The sequence below is a fragment of the Macaca fascicularis genome, chromosome 4 (genome assembly GCF_037993035.2).
Source record: "Macaca fascicularis isolate 582-1 chromosome 4, T2T-MFA8v1.1".
Classification (NCBI taxonomy): Eukaryota; Metazoa; Chordata; class Mammalia; order Primates; family Cercopithecidae; genus Macaca; species Macaca fascicularis.
In genome coordinates, this window is record NC_088378.1 from 111,473,700 (window position 1) to 111,498,372 (window position 24,673).

The window sequence follows — 24,673 nt, forward strand, 5'->3', positions numbered from 1 at the left end:
ACAAACAGAAAGGACATCTACACCAAAACCCCATCTGTACATCACTATCATCAAAGACCAAAGGTAGATAAACTGACAAAGATGGGGAAAAAGCAGTGCAGAAAAGCTGAAAATCTAAAAGTCAGAGCACCTCTCCCCCTCCAAAGGAATGCAGCTCCTTGCCAGCAATGGAACAAAGCTGGACAGAGAATGAATTTGACAAGTTGAGACAAGAAAGCTTCAGACGACCAAACTTCTCTGAGCTAAAGGAGAAAGTTTGAACCCATTGCAAAGAAGCTAAAAACCTTGAAAAAAGATTTGATGAATGGATAACTAGAATAACCAATGTAGAGAAGTTCTTAAAGGACCTGATAGAGCTGAAAACCATGACACGAGAACCAAGAACTACATGACAAATGCACAAGCTTCAGTAACTGACTCGATCAACTGAAAGAATGGGTATCAGTGATTGAAGATCAAATGAATGAAAAGAAGCAAGAAGAGAAGTTTAGAGAAAAAAGAATAAAAATAAATGAACAAAGCCTCCAAGAAATATGGGTCTATGTGAAAAGACCAAATCTACATCTGATCGGTGTACCTGAAAGTGATGGGGAGAATGGAACCAAGTTGGAAAACACTGCAGGATATTATCCAGGAGAACTTCCCTAACCTAGAAAGGCAGGCCAACAGAGAATGCCACAAAGATAATCCTTGAGAAGAGCAACTCCAAGATACATAACTATCAGATTCACCACAGTTGAAATGAAGGAAAAAATGTTAAGGGCAGCCAGAGAGCAAGGTCAGGTTACCCACAAAGGGAAATCCATCAGACTAACAGCAGATCTCTCAGCAGGAACTCTACAAGCCAGAAGAGAGTGGGGGCCAATATTCAACATTCTTAAAGAAAATAATTTTTAACCCAGAATTTCATATCAAGCCAAACTAAGTTTCATAAGTGGAGAAATAAAATCCTTTACAGACAAGCAAATGCTGAGAGATTTTGTCACCACCAGTCCTGCCCTACAAGAGCTCCTGAAGGAAGCAGTAAACATGTAAAGGAAAAACTGGTACCAGTCATTGCAAAAACATGCCAAAGTGTAAAGACCATCAATGCTAGGAAGAAACTGCATCAACTAACGAGCAAAATAACCAGCTAATATCATAATGACAGGATCAAGTTCACACATAACAATATTAACCTTAAATGTGAGTGAACTAAATGCTCCAATTAAAAGACACAGACTGGCAAATTGGATAAAGAGTCAAGACCCATCAGTTTGCTGTATTCAGGAGACCCATCTCACGTGCAGAGACACACATAGGCTCAAAATAAGGGGATGGAGGAAGATCTACCAAGAAAATGGAAAAAAAAAAAAGGCAGGGGTTGCAATCCTAGTCTCTGATGAAACAGACTTTAAACCAACAAAGATCAAAAGAGACAAAGAAGGCCATTACATAATGGTAAAGGGATCAATTCAGAAAGAAGAGCTAACTATCCTAAATATATATGCACCCAATACAGGAGCACCCAGATTCATAAAGCAAGTACTTAGAGACTTACAAGGAGATTTAGACTCCCACACAATAATAATGGGAGACTTTAACACCCCACTGTCAACATTAGACAGATCAACAATACAGAAAGTTAACAAGGATATCCAGGAATTGAAATCAACTCTGCACCAAACAGACCTCATAGACATCTACAGAACTCTCCACCCCAAATCAACAGAATATTTATTCTTCTCAGCACCACACTCACTTATTCCAAAATTGACCACATAGTTGGAAGTAAAGCACTCCTCAGCAAATGTAAAAGAATAGAAATTATAACAAACTGTCTCTCAGACCACAGTACAGTCAAACTAGAACTCAGGATTAAGAAACTCAATCAAAACCACTCAACTACATGGAAACTGAGCAACCTGCTACTGAATGACTACTAGGTACATAATGAAATGAAGGCAGAAATAAAGATGTTCTTTGAAACCAATGAGAACAAATATACAACATACCAGACTCTCTGGGACACATTTAATGCGGTGTGTAGAGGGAAATTTACAGCACTAAATGCCCACAAGAGAAAGCAGGAAAGATCTAAAATTGACACCCTTACATCACAATTACAAGAACTAGAGAAGCAAGAGCAAACACATTCAAAAGCTAGCAGAAGGCAAGAAATAACTAAGATCAGAGCAGAACTGAAGGAGATAGAGACACAAAAAACCCTCCAAAAAATCAATGAATCCAGGAGCTGGTTTTTTGAAAACATCAACAAAATTGATAGACTGCTAGCAAGACTAATAAAGAAGAAAAGAGAGAAGAATCAACTAGATACAATAAAAAATGATAAAGGGGACATTACCACAGACCCCACAGAAATACAAACTACTATCAGAGAATACTATAGACACCTCTACGCAAATAAAATAGAAAACCTAGAAGAAATGGATAAATTCCTGGACACATACACTCTCCCAAGACTAAACCAGGAAGAAGTTGAATCCCTCAATAGACCAATAACAGGTTCTGAAATTGAGGCAATAATTAATAGCCTACCAACCAAAAAAAGTCCAGACCAGATAGACTCACAGCCGAATTCTACCAGAGGTACAAAGAGGAGCTGGTACCATTCCTTCTGAAACTATTCCAATCAATAGAAAAAGAGGGAATCCTCCCTAACTCATTTTATGAGGCCAACATCGTCCTGATACCAAAGCCTGGCAGAGACACAACAAAAAAAGAGAATTTTAGACCAATATCCCTGATGAACATCGATGCAAAAATCCTCAATAAAATACTGGCAAACCAAATCCAGCGGCACATCAAAAAGCTTATCCACCATGATCAAGGGGGCTTCATCCCTGGAATGCAAGGCTGGTTCAACATACGCAAATCAATAAACGTAATCCAGCATATAAACAGAACCAAAGACAAAAAACACATGATTATCTCAGTAGATGCAGAAAAGACCTTTGACAAAATTCAACAGCCCTTCATGCTAAAAACTCCCAATAAATTTAGTATTGATGTAACATATCTCAAAATAATAAGAGCTATTTATGACAAACCCACAGCCAATATCATACTGAATGGGCAAAAAATGAAAGCATTCCCCTTAAAAACTGGCACAAGACAGGAATGCCTTCTCTCACCACTCCTATTCAACATAGTGCTGGAAGTTCTGGCCAGGGCAATCAGGCAAGAGAAAGAAATAAAGGGTATTCAATTAGGAAAAGAAGAAGTCAAATTGTCCCTGTTTGCAGATGACATAATTGTCTATTTAGAAAACCCCATCATCTCAGCCCAAAATCTCCTCAAGCTAATAAGCAACTTCAGTAAAGTCTCAGGATACAAAATCAATGTGCAAAAGTCACAGTCATTCTTATACACCAATTACCAGACAAACAGAGAGACAAATCAGGAATGAACTTCCATTCACAATTGCTTCAAAGAGAATAAGATACCTTGGAATCCAACTTACAAGGGATGTGAAGGACCTCTTCAAGGAGAACTACAAACCACTGCTAAATGAAATAAAAGAGGACACAAACAAATGGAAGAACATTCCATGCTCATGGATAGGAAGAATCAATATTGTGAAAATAGCCATACTGCCTAAGGTAATTTATAGATTCAGTGCCATCCCCATTAAGCTACCAGTGACTTTCTTCACAGAATTGGAGAAGACTACTTTAAAGTTCATATGGAACCAAAAAAAGAGCCCACATTGCCAAGACAATCCTAAGCCAAAAGAACAAAGCTGGAGGCATCATGCTACCTGACTTCAAACTGAACTATAAGGCTACAGTAACCAAAACAGCATGGTACTGGTACCAAAACAGAGATATAGACCAATGGAACAGAACAGAGCCCTCAGAAATAATACCACATATCTACAACCATCTGATCTTTGACAAACCTGACAAAAACAAGAAATGGGGAAAGGATTCCCTATTTAATAAATGGTGCTGGGAAAACTGGCTAGCCATATGTAGAAAGCTGAAACTGGATCCCTTCCTTACTCCTTATACAAAAATGAATTCAAGATGGATTAGAGACTTAAATGTTAGACCTAAACCCATACAAACCCTAGAAGAAAACCTAGGCAATACCATTCAGGACATAGGCATGGGCGAGGATTTCATGTCTAAAACACCAAAAGCAATGGCAACAAAAGCCAAAATTGACAAATGGGATCCAATTAAATGAAAGAGCTTCTGCACAGCAACAGAAACTACCATCAGAGTGAACAGGCAACCTACAGAATGGAAGAAAATTTTTGCAATCTACTCATCTGACAAAGGGTTAATATCCAGAACCTACAAAGAACTCAAACAAGTTTACAAGAAAAAAGCAAACAACCCCATAAAAAAGTGGGCAAAGGCTATGAACAGACACTTCTCAAAAGAAGACATTTATGCAACCAATAGTCACATGAAAAAATGCTCATCATCACTTGCCATCAGATAAATGCAAATCAAAACCACAATGAGATACCATCTCACACAAGTTAGAATGGCAATCATTAAAAAGTCAGGAAACAACAGGTGCTGGAGAGGATGTGGAGAAATAGAAACACGTTTACACTGTTGGTGGGACTGTAAACTTGTTCAACCATTGTGGAAGACAGTGTGGTGATTCCTCAAGGATCTAGAACTAGAAATACCATTTGATCCAGCCATCCCGTTACTGGGTATATACCCAAAGGATTATAAATCACGCTGCTATAAAGACACATGCACACATATGTTTATTGCGGCAATATTCACAATAGCAAAGACTTGGAAGCAACCCAAGTGCCCATCAATGATAGACTGTATTAAGAAAATGTGGCACATATACACCATGGAATACTATGCAGCCACAGAAAGGATGAGTTCATGTCCTTTGTAGGGACATGGATTCAGCTGGAAACCATCATTCTCAGCAAACTATCGCAAGAACAGAAAACCAAACACCGCATGTTCTCACTCATAGGTGGGAGTGGAACAATGAGATCACCTGGACACACGAAGGGGAACATCACACACTGGGGCCTGTTGTGGGGTGGTGGGAAGGGGGAGGGATAACATTAGGAGATATACCTAATGTAAATGACAATTTACATTACATGCAGCACACCAACATGGCACATGTATACATATGTAACAAACCTGCATGTTGTGCACATGTACCCTAGAACATAAAGTATAATAAAAAAAGTTTTAAAATTCCATTTTTAATTTTGAATAATTTTAGGTTGACATGCAGTTGTAAGGAATAATACAGAGACAGATCTTGTGTACCATTTACCCAGTTCCCTCCAATGGTAATGCCTTGCAAAACTATAATTGAGTATATATATAATATAACTATATCATACAACTGAGTTATTGGCTTTAATATAGTCAAGATACAGTATATTTCCTTTTATTGTTTTTATTATTTTTTATGCAGGTGAGGTCTCACTATGCTGCACAAGCTAGTTTGAATTCTTGGACTGAAGGAATCCTCCCACCCCAGCCTCACAAAGTACTGGGTTTACAGGCATCAGCCAAGATCCAGTATATTTCTGACACCACCACATCTCTTATGTTGCCTTTTATGTCGATACCTACTTCCCTTCTCCCTTCCCCCATTCCCTAACTTCGACAACTGATTTGTTGTCCATTTCTACAGTTTTATCATTTCAAGAATGTTATATGAATGGAATCAGTATGTAAACTTTCGGGATTAGCTTTTTTCTCCACTAAGTAGTGCCATCTGGAGATTCATTTAAGTTGTGGCATGTATAAATGTCCATTCTTTTTTTATTTTAGAGTAGTATTCCATGGCATGTATGTACCAAAATTTATTTAATCCATTCACCCAGTGAAAGGTAGCTGAATTGTTTCCAGATTTTAGCTATAATGAATTAAAGCTGCTATAAGCATTCACGTACAGGTTTTTCCATGAACATTGGTCTTTATGTCTTTGGGATAAGTGCCTAGGGATACAGTTGCTGGGTTGTATCGTAGTCGCATGTTTAGCTTTTTAAGAAACTGTCAAACTGCTTCTGCAGAGACTGTACCATTTAACATTCTCAATAGCCATCTGTGAGTGATACAGTTTCTCCACATTCTTGCTAGCATTTAGTGTCACTATTTTTCATTGTAGCCATTCTGATAGTTATGTATCTCTTGTGCTTTAATTCGTAATTCCCTGATTGCTAATCATGTTGAACATCTTTTCATGTGCTTATAGCCATCAATAGAATGTCTTACGTCTTTTGTCCGTTCTGGAATTGGATTATTTTTCTACTGGTGATTTTTTTTTTCTTTTTCTTTTTTTATGGAGATAGGGTCTAACTCTTTTGCCCAGGCTGGAGTGCAGTGGTGCATCATAGCTCACTGCAGCCTTGAACTCCTGCACTCAAGAGATCCTCCTACCTCAACCTCCTAAATAACTAGGACTACAGGCAAGCACCACCATGTCTGCCTAATTTTTAAACTTTTTTGTAGAGATGGGGTTTCACTATGTTGCCTAGGGTGGTCTTCAACTCATGGCCTCAAGAAATCCTCATCCCAAAGTTCTGGAATTACAAGTGTTAGCCACGGTGCCTGGTCTTTACTGGTTAATGTTGAGAGCTCTTTTTATATTCTATATATTAGTCCTTTCTTGGATATGTATTCTGCAAGTACTGGTTTATAGATTTCATTGTTTTGTATGTGTATGTAGGTCTGGATTTGGTTTCAGGACAATACTAGCATTATAAAATAAACTGGGAAGGGTTCCTTACTCTTCGATTTTCTGGAAGATATTGTGCAGAATCAGTGTAAATTCTTCTTGAAATATTTGGTAGAATTCTCCAATGAAAATATCTAGGCCTGGAGATTTCTTTTTATGAGAGTTTTAAAATTATGAATTCAATTTCCTTAATAGTTGTAGGGAGACTCAAATGTTCCTTTTCATATTGGATGAGTTTTGGTAGTTTATTTATTTTATTTTTGAGAAATTGATTCATTTTATCTAGATTTCAAATTTTATGTATACAGTTGTTTGTAGTGCTCCCTATTATAGTTTTGATGTCTATAGTGAATCCCCTATTTCTGATATTGGTAATATATGTCTTTTTCTTATTTTCTTTGTCAGTATTGCTGGAATTTTACTCAGTCTCCCTTCCTTCCTTCCTTCCTTCCTTCCTTCCTTCCTTCCTTCCTTCCTTCCTTCCTTCCTTCCTTTCTTCCTCTTTCCTTTCCCCTTCCTCCCTCCCTCCCTCTCTTTCTTCCTCCCTCCCTCCCTCCCTTCACAGAGTCTTGCTGTGTTGCCCAGGCTACAGTGTAAGTGGCATGATCTTGGCTCACTGCAACCTCTGCCTCCCAGGTTCAAATGATTCTCCTGCCCCAGCTTCCTGAGTAGTTGAGATTACAGGCATGCACCACTATGCCCGGCTAATTTTTTTTTTTTTTTTTTTTTTGTATTTTTAGTAGAGATGGGTTTCACCATGTTGGCCAGGATGGTCTCGAACTCCTGACATCAAATGATCTGCCTGACTCAGCCTCCCAAAGAGCTGGGATTACAGGTGTGAGCTATCATGCCTGATCAGTTCTATCGTTTTTTTCTTCAAGTATTTTGCACTTTGTTGTTTGATATATGCACATTTGGGATTATTTCTTCTTGGTGGATTACTTTTTTATTATGACATAATTTTTTTGTTTTTTTTTTTTTGATACAGGGTCTTGCTTTGTCACCCAGAATGGAGTACAGCAGTGCGATCTTGGTTGACTGCAACCGCTGCTTCTGGGGCTTAGGTTATCCTCCCACCTCAGCCTCCTGTGTAGCTAGGACTACATGCTCGGCTATTTTTTTTTTTTGGTAGAGACAGAGTTTTTTCATGTTGCATAGGCACGTCTCGAACTCCTGGACTCATGAAATCTGCCTGCCTCTTACAGTGCTTGGATTTTACAGGCGTGAGCCACTTCGCCCAGATTATTATTATTTTTTTGAGACAGGGTCTCACTCTGTCACCCAGGCTGGAGTGCAGTGACACAATCACAGGTCACTGCTGTTCGACCTTCTGGCTGGAGCAATCCCTTCACCTCAGCCTACTGAGTAGCTGGGACTACAGATGGGCACCTCTGCTCCTGGCTCGTTTTTTATTTTTTGTAGAGACATGATCTCATTCTGTTGCTCAAGCTGGTCTTCAAATCCTAAATTCAAACAATTCTCCCACCTTGACCTCCCAAAGTGTTGGGATTACAGGTGTGAGCCACTGTACCTGATTGAAGCCTATTTTAAATGGTATTAGTTTAGCACTCTTCTTTTGATTAATGCTAGCATGCTATTTTTTCTATCATTTTACTTTCAAACTGTTATACATAGGATATAGTTGGTTTATGTTTTCATAATCCACTATGCCAATCTCTGTCTTTTAATTGGGGTATTTAAACCAATTACTTTTAATATAACTATTGATACATTAGGAGCGAAGTCTGCCATTTTGTTTTTTGATTTTTTATTTGTACTTTCTGGTTTTTGTTTCTCTGTTTTTCTTTTCCCTGTCTTCCTGGGGGTTACTTGAACAATTTTTAGAACTTTATTTTGATTATCTATGGTATTTATTTCTTATTTTTATTTCTAAGTTTTAGTTTTCTTTTTTTTTTTTTTTTTGAGACGGAGTCTGGCTCTGTCACCCAGGCTGGAGTGCAGTGGCGCGATCTCGGCTCACTGCAAGCTCCGCCTCCCGGGTTTACGCCATTCTCCTGCCTCAGCCTCCCGAGTAGCTGGGACTACAGGTGCCCGCCACCTCGCCCGGCTAGTTTTTTTTGTATTTTTTAGTAGAGACGGGGTTTCACCGTGTTAGCCAGGATGGTCTCGATCTCCTGACCTCGTGATCCGCCCGTCTCGGCCTCCCAAAGTGCTGGGATTACAGGCTTGAGCCACCGCGCCCGGCCAAGTTTTCTTTATATATAGTATTTTCATGTGTATCTCTTTGTATAGACCTTTGAGCGAAAGGTAATATGTTATATATACATAACTTATCTCAGTCTACTAATGTCATCATTCAAATTGTTTACTCCTATAGGTAAATGGGTATCTTTTTTTTTTTTTTAACAGAATTTATCTTTTAGATAATTTATAGGTTCATAGCAAAATTGAGCAGAAAGCACAGAGTTTTCATATAATGCATTCTCATATATACTGCATATATACACCCACTGTCAACATTGAACATTAGAATGGTATGTTTTGTTACATCTCTTACTGTTTTAAGATTTTTTGGGGGGCCGGGCACAGTGGCTTATACTTGTAATCCAAGCACTTTGGGAGGTTGAGGTGGGCAGATAACCTGAGGTCAGGAGTTCGAGACCAGCCTGGCTAACATGGTGAAACCCTGTCTCTACTAAAAATACAAAAACTAGCCGGGTGTGGTGGCACATGCCTATAGTCCCATCTACTAGAGAGGTTGAGGTGGGAGGATCACTTGAACCTGGGAGGTAGACGTTGCAGTGAGCTGAGATCGCGCCACTGCACTCCAGCCTGGGCGACATACAGGCAAGACCCTGTATCAAAAAGAAGAAAACAAAACAATTTTTTTTGATCTTTAATTTGCAGAAGTTTGACTATTATTATGTATATTCCTGTAGGTTTCTTTGGGTTTGTGCCATTTGGGGTTCACTCAGCTTCTTGAATTTGTATATCTTTTTTGTCAAAGTTGGTAAGTTTTCAGCTATTATTTATTTATTCAACTACTTTTTCATTCATGCCTTCTTTTTTCTTTCTCTCCAGAACTGTGATGACAAGAATGTTAGAACTTTTGTTATAGTCTCACAGGTCCCTAAGGACTTGTTCATTTTCTTCCCTATTTTCTCTCTATTGTTCATATTGAAAAATTACTTTTTCTTTTTTTTTCTTTTTTTTGAGATGGAGTCTCACTTTGTCGCCAGGCTGGGGTGCAGTGGCACAATCTTGACTCATGGCGACCTCCACCTCTCAGGTACAAGCGATTCTCTTGTCTCAGTCTCCTGAGTAGCAGGGACTACAGGCACGTGCCCCACACCCAGCTGATTTTTGTATTTTTAGTAGAGATGGGGTTTCACCATGTTGGCCAGGATGGCCTCGATTTCTTGACACGGTGATCCGCCTGCCTTGGTCTCCCAAAGTGCTGGGATTACAGGCATGAGCCACCGTGCCTGACCCCAACTGAATTTTTTTTTTTTTTTTTTTTTTTAAGACAGAATCTCGCTGTCACCCAGGCTGGAGTGCAGTAGCACGATTATCTTGGCTCACTGAAACCTCTACCTCCTAGGTTCAAGGAATTCTTGTGCCTCAGACTCCAGAGTAGCTGGTATTATAGGTGTGGGCCATCACGCCTGACTAATTTTTGTATTCTTAGTAGAGGTGGGTTTTTGCCATGTTGGCCAGGCTGGTCTCGAACTCCTGACTTGAAGTGATCCACCTGCTTCAGCCTCCCAAAATGCTGGGATTACAGGCATGAGCCACTGTGCCTGGCCAGATTGAATAATTTCTATTGTTTTATCTTCTAGTTTACTTATTCTTTCCTTTGTTCCTTTTATTCTGTTGTTTTCTTTTAAATCATTTTTTTACCTGACTCACCAAACCAAATTCTGCTATTGAGTTCATCCGAGTTTTGTTTCATATATTGTATTTTTTAATTCTAAAATTTTAATTTGATTTTTCTTCATTTTCTTTATCTTCCATTTCTTTACCTAGACTTGATTTCTTTGCTGAGATTAAAAAAAAAATTGTTCAAGCATGTTCACAATTGCTCATTGAAACATTTTTATGACAACTGCTTTACAATCTGTGTTAGGTAGTTCCATTATCTATGATATCTTTTTTTCACATTCCTTTTGAGATCTCCCTGGTTCTTGGTATGATGAGTGATTTTCAATGGAAACCTGGACATTTTGAATATTGTGTTTTGAGACTCTGGATTTATTGAAACCTATGTTTCAATTGGCTTTTGCTGATAACACTGCAGCAAAGGAAGGGAATACCCCCTTGTTATTGCCAGGTAGTCTGTGAATTGTGGCTCCTAACTAGGCCTCTAATGATACGTCCCACACTGGAAGGAGTATTAGTACCTATCAGAGGCCCAGCTGAGCTGAAGAGTACTGAACTTACAGATGTTAGAGTAGTCAATTAAAGCAACAAGCCAAAATGAAAGTAACAGTCAAGTCTTTAATCACTTCCTGTGTTAGCATAGACAAGACGTTAAAAAGAAAGTGCTGCCTCCTCTGGCTGTTTTGCTCCATGGAATTGTGTCTGGAATTGGTGGGTTCTTGGTCTCCTGACTTCAATAATGAAGCCGTGGACCCTTGCGGTGAGTGTTACAGTTCTTAAAGATGGTGCGTCTGGATTTTCTTCCTTCTGGTGGGTTCATGGTCTCGCTGACTTCAGGAATGAAGCTGCAGACCTTCTCCGTGAGTCTTACATCTCTAAAAGGTGGCACGTCTGGAGTTGTTCATTCCTTCCAGTGGGTTCATTGTCTCGCTGGCCTCAGGAATGAAGCTGCAGACCTTCGCGGTGTTACAGCTCACAAAGGCCGAGAGGACCCAGAGTACACAGGAGCAAGTTTTATCCTGAGAGTGAAAAAAACCAAGCTTCCACAGAGTGGAAGGGGACCTCAGCGGGTTACCCCTACTTCCACAGGTCTCATTTTATTCCCTTATCCGGCCTCACCCACATCCTGCTGATTGGTCCATTTTACAGAGTGCTGATTGGTCCATTTTACAGAGTGCTGATTGGTCCGTTTTGACAGAGTGCTGATTGGTGCGTTTACAAACCTTTAGGTAGACACAGAAGTTCTCCAAGTCACCACCCGTCCCAAAAGCACAGCAGGCGTCACCTCTCACTGGCACTGGCCGTGGGACTTTGCAGCACCTAGCCTGGGCACTGGGCAGCCCAGAGGGAGCTGGTGCCAGACAACCAAGAGGAAAGGAGGGGAAATGAGAAAGAGACTGAGACCCGCCATCGTGGCGAACGGCCCCGCCAAGAGGGAACAGTCCACGGACAGGACCTAGCCTCCGATCAAGCTCAGCAGGCGCTGGCGCCGGCCGCGCTGAGTGGGGGGCTTGCGGAGGCCCTCACCTGGAACCCGCGCCGGTACGCGCAGCCCCGGCTCCCGCTCGCGCCTCTCTCTTCACACTCCCCCCACCCCGACCAGGGGGAGCCGACTCCGGCCTCGGCCAGCCCCAGAGAGGGGCCCTCATAGCAGAGTGGCAGGCTGAAGGGCTCCTCAAGCTCCAGCGCGGCCAGAGCAGACGCGGAGGCCGAGGAGGCAACGAGAGCGAGCGAGGGCTGCTAGCACGTTGTCACCTCTCAGAACTGCACATGAGTTGAGGGCCAGGTGGACCAGCACAGAAGTGGTGGTGTCTCACTGCGGAACAAAAGGCTACTGTAGTTTTATGGGCCCAGGGGGCCGGGGGGATGCAGAAGGGAAAGGACTAGGAGTGAAAAAGTACCAAGTACCTTTTTTGAGAGGGAATTTTGCTGTTTCACCCAGACTGAAGTCAAGAGGCACGATCTCTGCTCACTGCAACCCCTGCCCCGCCGGGTTCAAGCAATTCCCCTGCCTCAGCCTCCCGAGTAGCTGAGATTATAGGCACCCACCAACAGGGCCGGCCAATTTTTGTATTTTTTGTAGAGACAGGTTTCACCATGTTGACCAGACTGCTGTCGAACTTCTGAGCTCAGGCATCCGCCTACTTCGGCCTTGCTAAGTGCTGGGATTATAGGCATGAGCCACCGTGCCCGGCCGAATCAAGCACTTAAGGCAGAGTGCAGGAAAATGTCTTCAAGCTTCTTCGGTAAGGATACCTCAAAATGAAGGAGCCTGGGCTTGGAATGCAGATATACATAAAAGCATGGCTGGTCAGGGAGGATTGAATCCTTGGCTCTAATTCCCTTCACAGTTTGCAGTGTATTGGTTGTGCATCAAATCTGGTGTGGGGAGAGCATCTTTCCTCCTTGAGGCCTGCTAGGTAAAGCCTTCGTAATTATCTATGGTTGTGCCTAAAAAAAAATCACACATAGGATTTTGACTGCAACCAGGCGCCTTAGTGGTTTATTATAGTAGAGGCTTTTTCATATTCCTCACACTAATGACGACTAAAAACCCTGAACATTGTATGTAAAGCAAACATAAAACTCTGGAAGGTAGAAATAAGAAGGCTGACTGGCTAGGAACCTCAGGACTCAAGGAAAATACGGTTATAAGATCCCTGGATTTTCTTTTTGTCTCTTGTATCCTAGATTTAGAGCTGAAGAAGTCAGTGCTCCTCACTTGGCTTCTACTGACACCATGGCAGGTGTGGCCTCATTGCCTGTGGGTGATAGTGAAAGCCCTGACACTCTGCTGGGCATCCTCTGGCACCACCGCAGTGGGGAAAGGGAAGGTTGCTTCATTACTGCTAGGCTGGGAGTTAAAGTTCCCCTCACGCTATGAAGAGGAAAGTCTAGCTTTCTTTGCTGGCACAGTAGGGGTGGGGCACAACTTTTTCTGTGGGTTTGTTTAGAATAGCTATTTTCTATAAGTTTTCTACCCTGCTAGGCTGCACCTTTCCCGGTTTTTTGGCTAGAAGTAGCTGACTTTTGTGGGGCTTTTTAGTCTATACACATTGGTGTTTCCCAGTTACTGACTTCTTCAGCTCTAAATCTGGAATACATGAGACAAAAAGAAAATCCAGGGATGTCATCACTATATTTTCCCTTGAGTCCTGAGGTTCCTAGCCTGTCCGCCTTCTTTCTATCTCCCAGAGTTTTATGTTTGTTTCATTATTATTATTTTTTTTTATTTTTGATTTGAGATGGAGTCTCACTCTGTCGCCAGGCTGGAGTGCAGTGGTGCAATCTCGGCTCACTGAAACCTCCGCCTCCCGGCTTCAGGAGATTCTCCTGCCTCAGCCTCCCAAGTAGCTGGGACTACAGACGTGCACCACCATGTCCAGCTAATTTTTGTATTTTTAGTAGAGACGGGGTTTCCCTATGTTGGCCAGGATGGTCTCGATCTCTTGACCTCGTGATCCACCCGCCTCGGCTTCCCAAAGTGCTGGGTTTACAGGCATGAGCCACCGCGCCTCTCCTGTTTGTTATATATATAATGTTTAGGGTTTTTTGTTGACATTAGTGTGAGGAATATGAAAAAGTGTCTACTACATAATTCCAGAAGTCACCGTCTTTTTCTTTGCATTTCTAAAATTTAAACAATCAAATTAATAAAATACTAAAAATTAAATGGAAACATTTATGGGAAAGGCAATTACCCTTATCTCACTTCTGCACACCCTTATCTCACTTCTGCACACGTCTAGTATTGTTTCTTAGAGAAGAACACTGTAATAATGTGTTTCCAGGTATTTGGGGGGTTTATCTCCATATAGTTAAATATGGTAATGCACTTGTTCATTATTTTAAAATGTATAACCTCTAAACGTTATTCTGCTGTGTTACAAAATAATTTAATTTGGTTGCATTGCCCTCGTCTTTATTCTTCTCTCAATCTTATTGGCATATATCATTAATCTTCAGTTCTATGGTTTACCAGTGTAACATCAAATTACAGTCACACGGTCACTGTATCTATTCATGGGCAGGTCTTCACACTCAGTACTATGGGTCCTCCTTTCCTTTCTTCCACCATTTTCCTCCTCCTTCCATCTGACAACCTCTAACAGCTACACATTTACTTTACTCTTTTCCCTGCCACACTTTTACGTAGTTTTATTTTAAAGCAATCTTGGTGTACTCGGTTTATGTGATGCCAGTTTATATGTGTTAAGCCATATAATAGTTAGGGTCCAGATAGGAGACAGAAATCACATCTGCTATTTAAACAGACAGAATCAGAAGAATTAGTAACAAAATATAAAGTTGTTAACCAGGTAACTGAAAGAGTAAAAAGTGAATTCTAATCATCAAGGAGGTAGCAACTATAGGAAGCAGCTATCACCCTTAAGACTGAGAGAATAAAGAGAAGATAGGAGAATTAGTAAAACTTAGAAACTTAGAATCTTAGAGGAAGGGCCCTGAAAAGCTGAAACTCAAACTACAGAGTTGAGGACACTACTTGACTGGTGCTGGTGTGTTGTGGGGCAGGGGTGTGAGTGTGATAAGCCTGGTTTTGCGAATGTTAAAAAAACTGCACACAAGATTCAGCTGCAGCCATGGAAAGGAACTGCTGCAGCTGGGGGAAAGAAGTATTAATGGAATGATTCTCATAGGAATGGGAAGCAGACAAGAAGAAGTACGTCTCTTCTTCCTCCAGCCTGTAGTCTCCCTTCAGCGCCTTCAAGGGTCAGCTGGCAAAGCAGAACTGTGGTTTGCAGGGTGCCAGCTGCAGCATCACAAAACAGGTTAAAGAAGAGGGTATTTTCATGTTGTTTCACATCTGTTTTTGATGAGGACTGTGTATTTTATTTCTTTTCTGTAAATTCAATTTTCATTAAAGTGTGTGTGTATACATATGTATGTGCATACACTTTTAAAGTGTGTGTGTGTGTGTATATATATGTATATATATTTCCTTTAAATATCTACTTAGGCCAGGGCCAGTGGCTCATGCCTGCAATCCCAGCACTTTGGGAGGCCGAGGCGGGCAGATCACTTGAGGTCAGGAATTCAAGACCAGCCTGGCCAACGTGGTAAAACCCCGTCACTACTAAAAATACAAAAATTAGCTGGGCATGGTAGTGGGTGCCTGTAATCCCATCTATTTTGGAGGCTGAGGCAGGAGAATTGCTGAGGTGGAAGTTGCAGTGAGCCGAGACCGTGCCATTGCACTCCAGCCCCAGCAACAAGAACAAAACTCCGTCTCAAAAAAAAACAAAAAACAAAAAACAAAAAACAAAAAAAACTACGTATTTTATAAATTGTGTGTACAAAATACGTAAACCACTCTGTTTATGAACAGATTCAGTTTATTTTAACCCATATTCAGCTACTCTAAGAATTTTAAATTTCATTTATTAGTGGCAGCCTGAAGGGCGTAAGGAGTGCAAAGAAAGACTGAGTTACTTGAGGTAGGATGCGATACAGGATATCAAAAATATATCTACATATTCATTATTTCTCAGTTTGGCCCTCAATGCCATCTGATGTTTCCTTGGACCATTAACTGCTCACTTCTATAGGGAATGCTTAGTTCAAACATGTATGCCCATGTTGGCAGAAGATTCTTTGTCTTAGGAGCATTTGAGACAGTAGCAATGAATCATGCTGCCTCTAAGTAATTTTTTTTTTTTTCAGAGATGAGCCATGGAGCCAACCCTTAGCTAAATATTCTGAAAAAACAAAAAAAAAAAAAAAAGGAGAAACGCATCTTCCTTGGAAATGGAAGGGAAAGATGAAATCTGAGATAAAGATGAAATAATCTAGGTTTATGAGCTTATGAGCTTTCTTCTCAATGGTCAGGAAAATAGGGAATGAGGACATTTTGCTTCATTTTGGATGTTTTATTTTATTTAATCTATTAGATCAAATGAATGGCCTCCTCCCAATGCATACATTTTCCATGTATTTGATGGTATTAGATGAAAGAATAATAAATGCCCAGGTGAATCTAAAGAAAGAGAGTTCACATAACACTACTTACTCAACCTCTATAGGAGTGTGGAAGGAAAATGTGCAAAGTAAAATGCATCAACAATTTAGAACTTCATGAAGTGGCAAAGCGTAATTGATTGAGGAAGCTCTTTGACTTTTAGGCCGTGGAAGTCACTCTAGGTATCTCGAGAAATGGGGATTGATATGGTTAGGCTTTCTGTCCCTACCCAAACCTCACCTTGAATTACAGTCCTCATAATCCCCATAATTCCCATGAGTCAAGGGAGAGGCCAGGTAGAAATAATTGGATCATGAGGGCGCTTTCGCCCATGCCATTCTCATGATAGTGAGTTCTTATAAGATTTGATGGTTTTATCAGGGGCTCTTTCCCTTTCCCTTGGCACTTCTCCTTCCTGCTGCCTTGTGAAGAAGGTGCCTTGCTTCTCCTTTGCCTTCCACTGTAATTGTAAGTTTCCTGAGGCCTCTCCAGCCATGCTGAACTGTGAGTCAATTAAACTTTTTTCGTTTATAAATTACCCAGTCTTGGGCAGTTATTTTTATTTTTTATTTTTTGAGATGGAGTCTCCCTCTGTTTCCCAGGCTGGAGTTCAGTGTCACAATCTCAGCTCACTGCAGCTTCTGCCTCTAGGGTTCAAGAGATTCTTCTACCTCAGCTCCTGAGTAGCTGGGATTACAGGTGCATACCAGCACGTCTGGCTAATTTTTGTATTTTTATTAGAGACGGGGTTTCTCCATGTTGCTCAGGCTGGTCTTGAACTCCTGACCTCAGGTGATCCACCTTCCTCAGCCTCCCAAAGTGTTGGAATTACAGGCGTGACCCACTGTGCCCCGTGGGCAGTTCTTTATAGCAGTATGAAAACGAACTAATAGGAATATTTTATTTTATTCTTTATTTTAAAAAGTCTCCATTTTTAAATTTTTAAAGTTTTCATTTTTAATTTAATTTAATTTTTTTTTAAAGGGGGTCTGGCTCTGTAGCCCAAACTGGAGTGTAGTGGCATGACCTTGGCTCACTGCAACCTCTGCCTTCTGGTCTCAAACAATCCTTCCATATCAGCCTCCTGAGTAGCTGGGACTACAGGCCCACACCACCACACAAGGCTAATTTTTGTGTATTTTGTAGAAATGGGATTTGGCCCTGTTGCCCAGGCTGGTCTAGAATTCCTGAGCTCAAGGGAACTATCTCTGAAAGTGTTGGAATTACAGGCATGCGCCATTGCACCTAGCACATTTTCTATTTTTTTAAAAAAGCTTTATTAAGGGATAATTGATATACAAAAAGCTGCACATATTTAATGTGTACAATTTTATTAGTTTTTGCATATGCAAACACTGGCAATAGCATTACCATAATCAAGGTAATAGACATATTCAACACCTTTCAAAGTTTCATTGTGTCCCTTTGGGTTTTTTCCCTAAAGAATACATATCTACTCTCTTAAGAATTTTGGAGACTACAACATGATATACATTATGATGTATAGCAGGCTCCTGGAACGTTTTCATCTGACATAACTGAAACTTTATACCTATTTAATGACAGGTTCTCAAGGAAATGGGATATTTTACAGATATATGTGACAACAAAAAGATCAAGGATCTCATAGGATTTCTTGAATGAATAAAGACTAACTTTTTTAAATTAGCACCTCAGGTGCATCAGGCCCTGTGCCAGATAGTTTATACCCAGAAGCTCATTTAACTCTCCTGAAACAAAACAAAACAAAACAAAATTAAGACAGCATTATTATCCTCATGTCTGAGGCTGAGATATTGTGACTTGATCATAGTTACAAAGCAGGACATGGGAGAGGAAGTGCAGTGTTTGTGATTCCAGTGGCCAGTCTTCTCAACTGGCCCCCTTATATTAATTCCAAGCCTTTAATAACAGCCACTGATACTGAATATATTGGTGAATATAATAGTGAATTCTCTTGCCTCTAGTATTCAAGATAGCCATGGTGATTTAGTTGAACATAAATGAATTATATATATACACGAAAGCTAGTATATATTCTAACAATAATTACTAACTTTAAAGGATAATCAGAACTCTATTCTGTTTGCACTATCTTATCCTATTAAGGTGAAATCATTTCAGATTATTAAATATGACATTAATGTAGAAATAATTTTATGGCATTTTGCCTTTATACGAAGTAAAAATTATTTGTAAAAAGAGGGATAATCATGTCACAACCTTTATGCAATACATATAGTGGGTGGAAAATGACATTTTAGTTTTAATTAGAATAATTTGAGATTCCTCCTGAGAAGTTTGCCTAAGGTCACAGAACTACGCAGAGATAGAAATACAGCACAGGAATCTCTATTTCTAGCCCAATGATCCACTTAGTTAAAACAGGGCTTATGCTATTCATAAAGCAATGTCATCAGTCACAAATCTAGTTAAGTAAGAGAGGAGTAAAAATTAGATATTAGGAGAAACAACCATTTATGTAATAAATGTCAACCAATCTTTCTTTTTAAACTAATTTCATAATATTATGTATCCATTTCTTAGAAGAAAAGTTTTATAAATTTAGGAAAATAATATAACTATTTTTGATTATCAGTTTCCTTGGTTGGAATGAAATTGCATTTAGAGTTAATTTTGTAAAGCTTCAATGGTGTCTCTAAAATTAGATGTCAAATAATAATAGATTATTATTAATTACACAGATCTCCATGATAATGCATAACCTCTGTAATGTATGGTGTTGCTTTATATTTTATTAATATGAGTGTTCAACACTGGTACTTTAATTCAGAAACTGTTTTTACTTTTTCAGGATTTGTATAATGGTTTATAGGGATTATGATACCCCCTATATTGTTCTCATTTTATTGACTTATTTTAGCAAATGATTTTATGATTAATTTCTCCTTTCTAACTTGCCCTCATTCCTTTTCTTTTCTGTTTTCCTTTTTTCTTTCTTTCTTTTTTTTTTTTTTTGAGACGGAGTCATGCTCTGTTGCCCAGGCTGGAGTGCAGTGGCGCGATCTCGGTTTGCATAGGGTTCAAGTGATCCTCCTGCCTCAACCTCCTGAGTAGCTGGGATTACAGGCTTGTGCCACCATGTCCCAGCTAATTTTTGTATTTTTAGTAGAGGCAGGGTTTCACCATGTTGACCAGGCTGGTCTTGAACTCCTGAGCTCAAGTGATCTGCCCACCTCGGCCTCCCAGAGTGCTGGGATTACAGGTGTAAGCCACTTCGCCCAACCTGCCATCATTTCAAGTCTCTAAAAACAATCCTGAAAATTCATTATTTTAAGTTTTTCTCTTTACCTTTAGTATAAGAAGAAATAAAAACTCATTTTATTTCTACTTGTTTTGTTTGCTTACCCAGAAATATTTCTACGCAAGATATTTTATTTTAGAGTTTTTAATTGCCAAATGTTCATTGAACACTTGCACATTTGATGACGCTTAATTATTTTGGCACAATTTTTTTTTTCTTTTTTTGAGACAGAGTCTCACTCTGTCACCCAGGCTGGAGTGCCGGGGGACCATTTTTGTAGACCCAGAGTCTGACCATGTTGCCTTGGTTAGCTCAAACTCCTGGGCTCAAAGGATCCTCCCTCCTTGGCCTCCCAAAGTACTGGGATTACAGGTGTGAGTTACTATGCCTGGCCTTAGCACAATATTAAGCACTTCATAAGGCCTCAATAAAAGTTCATTTTATTTTTATTACCATTACTAGTGTGAGCAGTGCAATATAACTATAGATCAAAGTCTCTGTCTTCAAGGACAGATCTTAAAATTCAGTAATGGAGGAGAAATGGCATTTAGAAAGAAGAGGACACACAAGCCAAGGCTGCGTCCTAGTGTAACTTATCTCTGATGCCTTTGCCTACTTTCTCCTTATCCGCTATCCCCTTTACTTGATAACTAACAGAACCGAAAACTGAAAGTAACTGGGAGAATTTCTGCATAAATGTTAGCTCACAGTGTAATTCCTGGTGCTTGGGAAAATTCCAAATCATGAATATAGACTTTGACCAAGAGATCTTTGGGACAGTCAATATTATTCTTTAGAGAGCTGGCAAAATTTCTAGTCAATTTTAAGAAGAGGCCCTTGGAGTAATTCTGGAGTCCTGAGGCTACTTCAGAGATGAGATGAACTGTAGTTGTGTGTCTGAAAAATAATCCAGATAACTTTAGGCACAATTTACATTTCCTACTAACTCAATAGGCATCTCTAAAAATCCCCAGGAAATAGTCTGGACTGACATTTCTGGCCTAGCTTTATGCCAAACCTCATTGCTTGGGAATTGGAGAAAAACTGGTTTTACTCTGAGGAAGTGGTATGTTTGGAGCATGAGGCAGTAACCATTTAACAGCATGTGGGGTCATTAAGATTTCATTAGTTTTTTCTGTGCTAACCAAGTCCACCAATTTTTTTTCAACACCTATTAAGTGCCCAATACCATACTAAATACTTGGTTAAAACACATGTCATAGGTTCTTGTCCTTGACTAGCTTAACAATTTCAAAGGAGCAGGTTTTAAACTGTGTTCATTGCACTTTATGGTTCCAAGAAAGAAGCCCCAGAGCCAATACTGGGGTTGGTATAATTTTAGAATTGCACCTAGCACATAATAAATGCCCAAATTGTATTAGCCTTGTGGGTTTACGGTTCAACTGAAAAACTTTTATTGGCTTTATACAGTTGATTTATATTTATATATTGATCTTCTGAATAAGACTTTAGTTGAAAAAAGGTTCTGCTGCTAAACAAAGTTTGAAAAACTAATGATCTCAGGTATCTCATTTCAGAGTCTTATTAAAAGTTAATATAAACATTCCATGAAGACTTTACTCAATTTTATAATATTATAGAGTCCCACTTTTGATTAAATGAATGTCTACAAAAAGTCAAAACATTTTGACAAATATGTATACTTTCCTGAGTTTAGAATGGCCCAATTATAGATAATAGGAAAAAAGACTTAGCCATCAACATTATGATACTTTATATGTGTCAAACCTGTACCCGTTTTTGTGAACATTATAAAAGTTAACACGTATTGAGTGCCAGGTACTATTCTAAATCATTTTAAAATATTTTATGTCATTGTATCTTCATAGCCATATTAAGAGACAGGTACTATTTTATAGATGAGGTAATACCTTATTATTTTATTTTACTTTTTTTTTTTTTTGAGATGGAGTCTTGTTCTGTTGCCCAGGCTGGAGTGCATAGCGCTATCTTGGCTCACTGCAACCTCCGCTTCCTGGGTTCAAGCAGTTCTCCCTGCCTCAGCCTCCTGAATAGCCGGGATTACAGGCACTCACCACCACGCCCGGCTAATTTTTGTATTTTTAGTAGAGGTGGGGTTTCGCCATGTTGGCCAGGCTGGTCTTGAACTCCTGACCTCAAGTGATCTGCCCACCTCAACCTCCCAAAGTGCTGGGTTTACAGGTGTGAGCCACCACACCTGGCTGAGGTAATACCTAAAGACCATAAATATTTAACATGACCCAAATCATGTAGCAAGAAAGTCTCAGAGTTTGTATAAAAACACAAGGCCATCTGAGCTATTAAGTATTATTATCCCAATTTTATAAATGTGGGAACTGGGATCCAGAATTTTTGTCTTAGATTATACAGCTATAAACGATCAGAGCTGGAATTTAAAATAAGATCATCTGACCCCAAATCTGGTATTTAAGAACTGCCATAATGGTTAGAAATCATTAAAACTTAGCAAAATATAAATTGGTTGTTTCTGACAATTGTGTAAAGTGAATACTTAATCAAGAAGTTTAGATACATGTAAAACTATCTTAAAAAGCCTGAATAGACTGAATAGATTACATTTGGTGGTTATTAATGTATCTAAAGAAAGATTACATTAATCTAAAGAAATATTTAACATCTTTGGTGAGATGTATCCCTAAATATTTCATATATTTATGATATTACGAAAAATATTTTTGGTTGGGCGCAGTGGCTCACACCTATAATCTCAGTGCTTTGGGAGACTGAGGCAGGAATACCACTTGAGGGCAGAAATTTGAGATTAGCCTGGGTAACATAGCATGATCCTGTCTCTACAAAATATTTTAAAAATTAGCTGGGCATGCACCTATAGTCCTAGTTACTTGGGAGGCTGAGGTGGGAGGATCACTTGAGCCCAGGAGTTCGAGACTGCAATGAGCCATGATTGCAATATTGCACTCCAGCCTGGGCAATAAAGTGAGACTCCATCTCAAAGAAAAACAAATATATTTAAAAATACTTAATCCTGATTATTTGCTGCTAGTATATAGAAATACTTAAAAAAAATTTTTTTTTGTATATTGATCATTGCAATTGACTGGATGTTTATGTCTCCCCCATAAAAGTTAGTTGAAATTCTAACTCCTAAGGTTATGACATTAGGAGATGGGGCCTTTGGTGATCCCCTCATGAATGGTATTAGTGTACTTATAAAAGGGACCCCAGAGAGCTTGTTTGACCCTTTTGTTATATGGAATTCCAGGGAGAAGATGTCCATCTACAAGGAAGTGGTCCCTCACCAGACACTGAATCTGCTGGTATCCTGATCTTGAATTTATCAACCTCCAGAACTGTGAGTAATAAACTGTTGTGTATAACCTACTTGATAGTATTTTTTAATAGAAACCTGAACAGACTAAGATTTCTGTCACAAATAGAAATCTTACTAAGCTTACATATTAGTTCTAGATTTTTTTTGGTAGATTCCATATATTAATATTATCTATTTCTTTTTGAGTAAACTTTGGTAATTCGTATTTTTTGAGGAAATTTAAGTTAGCACATTTGTATCAAAGTGTCCGTGATTGCATTTTAAGTTGTACATAATTTATCTATTGCTATGTAATAAATTACCACAAACTTAGTGGCTTAAAGCACACATTTATTATCTCTGTTTCTGAGCATCTCCTAGGAGTCTGGGCATGGCTTAGCTAGGTCCTTCGCTTAGAGTCTCACAGGCTGCAATTAAAGTGTCATCTAGGACTGGATTCTTATTAGGGAAATATATTCCTCCAAGCTCTAATGGGTTGTTGGCAAAATTCATTTCCTTGTGGTTGTAGGACTCATGGCAGCTTGCTTCTTAAAAGCCAGCAATGGAGAGAGAGAGAGAGAGAGAGAGAGAGAGAGACTAGCAAGTCTCTCATGTAACCTGATACATGTAAACACGTATATCTCATTGCCTTCACCACTGTGGGGCCTGGCAAGCATAAAATCTACAGGATAGGTTGGCAGGCTGGGGAGCCAGGAAATAGTTGATATTGCAGCTTGATTCTGAAGGCAGTTTGGAAATAAAATTTCTTATTTTTTGGGGTACCTCAGTTTTTTCCTAAGACCTTCAGTTGACTGGATGAGCCCCACCCACATTATGGAGGGTAATCTGCTTTATCAAAAGTCTACTTATTTAAATGTTAATCTCATCTTTAAAAAAAACAAAAAACCCTTCATAGCTACATTTAGGTTGGCGTTTGCCCAAATATCTAGGTACTATGGCCTAGTCAAGTTGACACATGAGATTTATCGTCACATCACCCAGCTAATTTCCAGATTGCTCAATTATTAACTTCTCATTTCCAATGACCTGCCTGCTCCAATTATATATCTATTCCAAAATTACATTCAGAGCCTGAAAATCACCAGGCAGGATCTACTCCAAAGTCACTAATTCAAATAGTCCACTTCCTGACCAAAGTCCCTTATTATTTCAGCTTATGTGTTCAAGTACTTTTATGGTAAAAGTTTTTAGAAGAGATAAGAATCTTCAGGCCCTTGATTCTTACTCTTTCCTCTATCAGTCAGGGCTCTTCCTTATCTATCTTGGATGTCATGGTCAAGTTCTTAAATTACTCTCTTGTAAAAATATTAAACATTATTTTTCTATCTTTCCATCATATCTTCTTGGTGAAAGCAACATGGGGTGAATCCACATATTTTCTCCAAGCTTGCTTCTGGCTATCTGAAAACTACTGGAGAAAAGACACAAGAGTGCAGAATTCACTAAGAATTTATGTTCAACAGGCTCAATGGTTTTCAGTTGCCTGACAGCTATGTATTTCGTTCATTAGCTAAATTTCTCACTTTAAATTGACTAAAAAAAATACACTCTCATCAAACTTCCACATCCACCTTCACCTTGTCACTCT

The 24,673-nt window shown here is 39.4% G+C and overlaps 1 long non-coding RNA gene across 1 annotated transcript in view; it reads left to right on the forward strand.

Moving 5' to 3' along the window:
- The window catches only part of LOC135970426 (uncharacterized), a 73,357-nt gene that overhangs the window by 25,197 nt on the left and 23,487 nt on the right, over window positions 1-24,673 (forward strand). Inside the window, exon 2 of the long non-coding RNA XR_010586102.2 lies at window positions 23,017-23,106. This is a non-coding gene — a long non-coding RNA (uncharacterized lncRNA). The remainder of the gene's footprint in view (window positions 1-23,016; window positions 23,107-24,673) is intronic.